The sequence below is a fragment of the Onychostoma macrolepis genome, chromosome 03 (assembly GCF_012432095.1).
Source record: "Onychostoma macrolepis isolate SWU-2019 chromosome 03, ASM1243209v1, whole genome shotgun sequence".
NCBI lineage: Eukaryota > Metazoa > Chordata > Actinopteri > Cypriniformes > Cyprinidae > Onychostoma > Onychostoma macrolepis.
Window position 1 is genome coordinate 11,530,274 of NC_081157.1, and position 8,418 is coordinate 11,538,691.

Sequence of the window (8,418 nt, forward strand, 5' to 3'; positions counted from 1 at the left end):
TACCTGTTCTACCTGCTCCTGCATGTCAATTCACCTGGGCCCGTATTCACAAAACATCTTAAGGCTAAAAGTAGCTCATAACTCACCGATAATGGGTGTGTCAGTCCTAAATTTAGGACTCCAAAATTTTTGTTCTAAGAGTATTTCACAAAGTGTTTTAGTGCTAAAACTAGCTCCTGAATTTGTGAAACGTTAGGAGTAGTGAAGAGGACTCCTAAGTCACTAAGACCAAGCCACAAACTATCCTAAAATGGTGGTTGCCGCCAATCTGCCTCGGAACGTAAACAATTTAGAAACATTTGATGATAATGAACGCTTAAAAAGGTATCGCTTTTGTTTCTGGAGGTTATCCCAACTCCAAATTTTCCTTTGATTATATGCTTGTTTTCATTAAGCAGTTGGGCAAGAAGTATCAGCTGTTCTTGTGTCCAGTTTTTTTTCTTTTTTGTTTGCATGTCTTACTATCAGCCATGATTATTCTACTCTTTTAATTAAAAGGCTGTTTTTATGCATATTCACTCATTTGTTTACGAGAAGCATACAGGGTGACAATTAGCTGAACATATACATATATATTGTTTAATTAGTGACACTTAGCCAGCATTTTAAAATCTTTATTTGAATGTGGCAATTAACATTTTTATTTTTAAACCTTTATTTGAATATGGCAACATAACACTGACTGCGTTTACATGCGCACGAATATTGCGATTATTTCCAATAATCAGAGTAAGGACTTAATCGCATTATGATGTTTACATGTCAAGAGCAAAGCTCTTACTCCCGTTTACATGCAATTTCCATTATTCTTATTATTCGCTAAGAATTGTGGTTAATTTTTTTACTGCCATTATTCACATACCCCACTGGACAGCACAAATGATGGACTCAGAAAGAGCAGTGTTGGTCGCTGTTTTAAGTTTATTTACGTCTAATGCATAATGATTTTGTATGGCTGTATTCCACGCTTTTTCGGCGCCATAGAAATGTGATAGAATTTGTTTGCCTACGCTGCCGTCGCGTTCTACTCGCCGTTTCTGGATGAGGGTAAGGAACAGAGACTGCTGGCAGCTTGTTGTGTTTTCCTCAGAATGCGATGCTTTCTTCCCCTCCATCGTTTCTAATCTCTTTGGTCAGAGCGGCAATACTGCGATTAAGGTGTTTACATGCCTGTGTATTTCGATTAAAATCGGCGTACGCCACCTATATTAATACGATTATGCTTGCTGCGATTATGATCTTAATCGTATTATTTAGATCGAAGTATTGCGTTTACATGAGGTAAAGATTAATCGCAATATCGCCAAAATCTCATTATAATCGCATTAAGAGGGTCCATGTAAACGCACTCACTGTGCTCTTCAATATGTCAATGAATAAATCTCTGAGAGAGACCCCGCCCCTCTCCTATCAGCCAATCACTGTGTGCATAGTTAGTAAGCATGCTGACATCATCCATAGCAACGAGGTCAACCCCGCCCCCTTACTCTTAGCTTAAGACTTCTCTCTATTCCTTAGTAAATGTTTGTCTCAGCAGCTTTGTGAATAGGTTTTAAGAGAAAACTCTTAGCTAAAAACTTTTACTGCTGTTAGTGGTGAGATAAAATGTTTTGTGAATACGGCCCTGATGCAAAAGTGTGGAAAAACCCTAAAGAGGTTAGACCAGGGGTAGGCAACGTCGGTCCTGGAGTGCAGCTGTCCTGTAGAGTTTAGCTCCAACCCTAATCAAACACACCCAAGCAAGCTAATCGCCTTCAGGATTACTAGGGCTAAGTTGATATGAGTCTTTAAGGTCTTAATTAAAAGTCTATAACATACTTTGGTTAAAATTTCTTAATGGTAGTGTAAAAAACACCTTCTTTACCCTGTCAAAAACAGCTCTGTTTTCAGCAAGCCGTTTTTTAGTCCATGTTGCTTTAAGTGCTATGTAGCTCTGCTGACCCTACCCCTCTCTTCCGTGGGGTGACGAGCAGACTTTAAACTTCAGCCACAAAACTTGCTAACTAGCACATTATTAGGAAAGCCGATTTGCAAAGATTCATAAAAACCCTAATACTCACTGCTTCTGTAGATGAAGCTGGATCACAAATGATTCTGGCAGATTTTAAAATAGGGATTTAAAAAAAAAAAACACTGGGTGGATTTTTATCATTATAGGATTGATGTGTACACACACTTCCAACACACATTTATGTTCAAACAACTTGAAAAGTGTATTTTGCACCCTTTAACAGAGTAGAATAATCATGGCTGATACAACCCCAAATCAGAAAAAGTTGGGACAGTATGGAAAACGCAAATAAAAAAAGAAAGTAGTGATTTCTAAATTTACTTTGACTTGTATTTCATTGCAGACAATATGAACACAAAATATTTCATGTTTTGTCTGGTCAACTTCATGTCATTTGTAAATATACATCCTTTCCTGTCATTCAGACCTGCAACACATTCCAAAAAAAGTTGGGACAGGAGCAATTTAGGGCTAGTAATGAGGTAAATTGGTTAAATAATGATGTGATTTGAAACCGGTGATGTCAACAGGTGATTGTTATTATGATTTGGTACAAAAGCAGCATCCAAGAAAGGTCCAGTCCTTTAGGAGCAAAGATGGGCCAAGGATCGCCAGTTTGCCAACAAATACGTGAGAAAATTATTGAAATGTTTAAAAACAATGTTCCTCAAAGAAAGATAGGAAGAGATTTGGATATTTCACCTTCAACGGTGCATAACATAATTAAAAGATTCAAGGAATTTGGAGGAATCTCAGTGCGTAAAGGACAAGGGCACAAGCCTAAGCTGAACAACCGTGATCTCCGATCCCTCAGGCGGCACTGCATCAAGAATCGTCATTCATCTATAAGCGATATCACCACATGGGTTCAGGACTACTTTGGCAAACCTTTGTCAAGTACCACAATACGTAGTTACATCCACAAATGCCAGTTAAAACTGTACTGTGCCAAAAGGAAACCCTATGTTAACAGTGTCCAGAAGCGCCGTCGACTTCTCTGGGCTCGGAGGCATCTGGGATGGACCATCATACAGTGGAAACGTGTACTGTGGTCAGATGAATCAGTATTTCAGGTATTTTTTGGGAGGAATGCACGCCGTGTGCTCCGGACCAAAGAAGAAAAGGATCATCCAGACTGTTACCAGCAACAAGTCCAAAAGCCAGGGTCTGTCATGGTATGGGGTTGCGTCAGTGCCCTTGGCAAAGGTAACTTGCACTTCTGTGATGGCACCATTAATGCTGAAAAGTACATAGAGATTTTGGAGCACAATATGTTGCCTTCAAGAAGACATCTTTTCCAGGGACGTCGTCCATGCATATTTCAACAAGACAATGCAAAACCACATTCTGCACACATTACAAAGTCCTGGCTGCGGAGGAAGAGGGTGCGGGTACTTGACTGGCCTGCCTGCAGTCCCGACCTGTCTCCAATAGAGAATGTGTGGCGCATTTTGAAGTGCAAAATGCGACAACGAAGACCCCGTACTGTTGCCCACCTTAAAGGAACACTTCACTTTTTTTGGAAATAGGCTCATTCTCCAACTCCCCCAGAGTTAATAAGTTAAGTTTTACCGTTTTTGAATCCATTCAGCCGATCTCCGGGTCTGGCGATAGCACTTTTAGCATAGCTTAGCATAGATAATTGAATCTGATTAGACCAGTAGCATCGCGTTCAAAAATGACCAAGAGTCAAGAAATCGGCTGAATGGATTCAAAAACAGTAAAACTCAGGGGGAGTTGGAGAATGAGCCTATTTAAAAAAAAAAGTGGAGTGTTCCTTTAAGACTTGTTTGCAGGAAGAATGGGACAAAATTACACCTGAAACACTTCATCACTTGGTGTCTTCAGTCCCTAAACGTCTTTTAAGTGTTGTGAAAAGGAATGGCAACATTACAAAGTGGTAAATGCTTTACTGTCCCAACTTTTTTTGGAATGTGTTGCAGGTCTGAATGACAGGAAAGGATGTATATTTACAAATGACCTGAAGTTGACCAAACAAAACATGAAATATTTTGTGTTCATATTGTCTGCAATGAAATACAAGTCAAAGTAAATTTAGAAATCACTACTTTCTTTTTTTATTTGCGTTTTCCATACTGTCCAAACTTTTTCTGATTTGGGGTTGTAGTAAGACATGCAAACAAAAAAGAATAACTGGATATTTACGATTAAAAATCCTGATGGGGGGAACCCCGAGGACACCACACACTATAGAAGCAAAACGGTTAAATCTAGGATTTTTTTTTTTTTTAAAGATTTTCTAAATTGGCGAGTTATGAGCCTAACTAACCTTGAAGTGACATCTGTCAAAGTTTCTGAGTCTCCGAAATGGCGTCTTCTCACCTATGAAAGTTTAACTTTTGCTTTCGATCTGAAATGTTTACTGAAGGGGTTGACATACCCAAGTAGGGCTCGCTGCACAACACAAGATCCAGGGGGCGCGGATGGATCCACATCTAGGGGGTGGAGATTGGTAGGTTTAGGGGTGGAGATGGGTGGATTTAGGGATCAGGGGGTGTAGACGGGTAGGTTTAAGTATATGTAAGGTGGGAGGAGTTGGATCTGGATCCAACCTCGCCCCCTGGATCTTGTCCTCTGCAGCGAGACGCTCCTCGACATACTTGTTCTACCTGTTTCTGCATGTCAGAATTCATCTGATGCAATAGCGTGGAAAAACCCTAAAGAGGTTAGACCAGGGGTAGGCAACGTCGGTCCTGTAGAGTTTAGCTCCAACCCTAATCAAACACACCTGAGCAAGCTAATCAAGGCCTTCAGGATTACTAGGGCTACAGGGAGGAGAGGTTTTATTTCAGGGTTGGAGCTAAACTCTGCAGGACATCGGCACTCCAGGACCGATGTTGCCTACCCCTGGGTTAGACTGAAGAGTTTCTACATCAGATAGAGAACATTCCAAATACATTTGACCTTCATGTTAATAGCACAAAACAATGTGGAAAATACACCCTCCAAAGCCACCAGTCACTCACATGCACACAACAAATGCTTGGCAGGAGATAATAGGGAAAAATAATTAAAGCAATCTTGCTGTCAAATGCACAGCAGAATTAGTGATGAAGCAGTATGACAACATTCCGAGTTAAGAACATAAAAAAAAAAACAAGCTGTTGATGTACGTGGCCAGATATATTTTGTTGAAAAAAATTAATTTCGGTAACACTTACTATGAAGCCCCTATTTATAATACATTATAAGGGTATTCTTAAGGCATTATAATGAATGCATAATGCATTATAAAAAACCTTATAATATGTTATATCGTCTTATAAATAATCATAATAACAATTATAATACATTATAATGCTTACGCATTTGTGCTTATAACTTTTAAGATTGTGATTATTTATAACAATGAACACCATATTAAATCTACTTTTACATTGATAATGGACTATATATCTTGACATTATTTAAGATCTGCATAGTATCTTACTATAGTGGCCTACATCTTGTAAGTGGTTAGGTGTGGAGTGTTAGTTGAGTGTTCTCTGTGAGGCTAATATTAATTTTGATGTGAGCTAATTAATTTTTTTAACTTCAACTGAAAAAAAAAATGCAATGTTTATATTTTAGGTTACATAAGCAACTTGGCAACTACATGTCAACTAACTCTCATTAGAGTATTAGTATGCTTAGGTTAAGGTTAGGGTAGGTAGATTGTTAACGTACTTGCAAAGTTGCTTATAGTCAGTTTGTCTGTTGAGGAACCATCAAAATAAATTGTTTAGCATATATTTAGCAGACATACTATTAATACTCCAATGACTGCTAGTTAACATGTAGTTGCAGAGTTACTTATCAACAGCTGTCTAAAAGGATACCATCAAAACAATCAAACTGATATTAAAATCAAAATAGTTTGCTTTTTAATCAAAGCAATCTGATCTGATGTCTGATCTTATGGCTGTTTGAGAGAGAAAAAATAATAATATTATTATTACTATACTTATAAGTGGTCATTGATGGCTTTAAGTAAAGTAGCATAAGAAAGGTGGCAAGATATGAGACTTATAATACATTATAACTATGAGAAATATAATCCATTGTAACTTAAGTGGATGCAATGTGTTCACTGTGTGTTATAAATCATCCTACTCTTAAAAGCTATAACCACTAATAAGTAAATATTATAATACGTTAAAACTGTTCTTATGAATATTCATAAGATGATATAACATATTATAAGGTTTTTTATAATGCATTATGCATTCATTATAATGCCTTAAATAATACCCTAATAATGTATTATAAATATGGGCTTCATGGAAAGTGTTACCTTAATTTCTTCCTCCAATTAATACAAAGTCAACCATTGCGTTTGACTTCAGCAGGCAACGTAAGGGACCTGATTTAATCTCTTCATATTTTTTTTTTTTTTGTGAAATGGTTACTAAAGACTAACAGAACTAATGCATAACAAAACTTACAGAATTAAGGAAAAACATTTTCCCTCACCCAGAAATCCATATTTCATACAAAGTTTATCCTCAACCTTATAATTTAAGGTTTTTCTAATGACTTTGGAATCCTTTCTAATAACCAGGAATCCTCCTTCAAATCTCAGCACATCCTTGTCTAGCAGGATAAATTATTCAAATTTAAGTTTATTAAAATCCATGTAAATATATTATATTGAGATATCCACACATCCACCAAGGTATCATGATATATAAATAAGTAGGAAATTCACGGAACAAAGTTAATTAGCTGATCTTTTCTGTTTTTATCTATTACAAAAGGTTCAAACGCTCACTGATGCTCCAGAAGAAAACACAATGCCTTCAAAGCCAGGGGTGTAAACTTTTGGAATTGGATGAAAATAAAAAATGTACACATCATTCTGTTCAAAGTTTTCACCCCCCGGCTCTTAATGCATAGTTTTTCCTTCTGCAGCATCGGCGAGCGTTTGAACCTTCTGTAATAGCTGCATACTAGTCCCTCAGTTGTCCTCAGTGTGAAAAGATGTATCTCAAATTCAATTTTTCTGGACAAACAAGGGACTCATGAACAACCATCACTAAACAATAACTAAACAGTTACAATAACTTTTGTTGTGAATAAATACAATATTTAATATAATTACAATACAATAAATAAGTTACAATAAATTTGTTGTGAATTAAAAATGACACCAGAAAAGCATCATGATATCAAGGTCACTTAGATCCCAAGATGGCCATCTTCTGCGAATACCACGGTCTCGCCTGCAACGCAGGGGCGACAGAGCCTTCGCAGTAGCTGGTCCTAAGCTATGGAATAGCCTGCCATTATCTGTCAGAACTGTCTCCATGTTTGCCGAATTCAAATCTAGGTTAAAAACACATCTTTTTTCTTGTGCTTTTAATTCTGTGTGAAGTATACGTGTTTGTTTTTTAATTTTTATTGTATTTTATTTTGTGTACAGCACTTTGGCCATCAAAGGTGGAACTTAAATGTGCTTTAGAAATAAATTGAATTGAATGATATCGAATTAAAACGAAATTGATGACATAATTGTAATCGAACCAAACCGTGAGACCAGTGTAGGTTCACACCCCTAACGTACATACCTCGTTGTGATGCATCTTCTCCCCAAAGCAGCAATTTTTTTCTCCTTTGTCTTCATAGCATTGTTCTGCATTCAATAACTTGCTTTTTGTTTTTTTTAAGTCAACGGTGGCAGACACAGCACAAACTCTGGACCACTACAGACTGAAAATGAAAATAATCAATAATAACATAAATGTGTTCCTTCTTTTTTGCATACATTTCACAATGTTTTTGTATTTTACCCAAACACAAGTTTAAATTTATGGTAATTCATTCTATTCTTTAATAAGCAAAAGTAAAAAAAATGATTTTGCCCTTAACACTCTGAACACATTCTCCTAAATCTATTACAAACATGTTTACATGCACAAATACACAGATACCTAAATTATCTCACAAATAGTCAATCATCAACTACCAACTAATATGCATTGAAATAACTTTTAAACTGTAAAACTTTTTCCACATCTTCAACACAAACCTGCACATAAAAAAAAAATCAAATATCAACATTAAGGCTTTGAAAGACCTTTTCAGGAATTTAAGACATAAATTAGTACTGTACATTAGAAGTTTGCAAATATTGACAAAAATAATACAAATATTTTCAAAGTTTATTTTTGTGCTGCTATCAAGGTTGCTTTAGGCCTGTTCAGGACTGCTGACTCACAAAATCATTCAACTGACTCATTTGCTAAGCTGTGGTCACAGCAATGACAGAAATTAACAATTTCAAACGGCAATGTTTGCCAATAATTGTACGAGATGTAGCCTTATGTAAAGTAATACATTACTTATGACAAATTCTAATATTACATTTAAATTTAATTAGAGTAATAAGACAGTTTAGGGCTCTTACC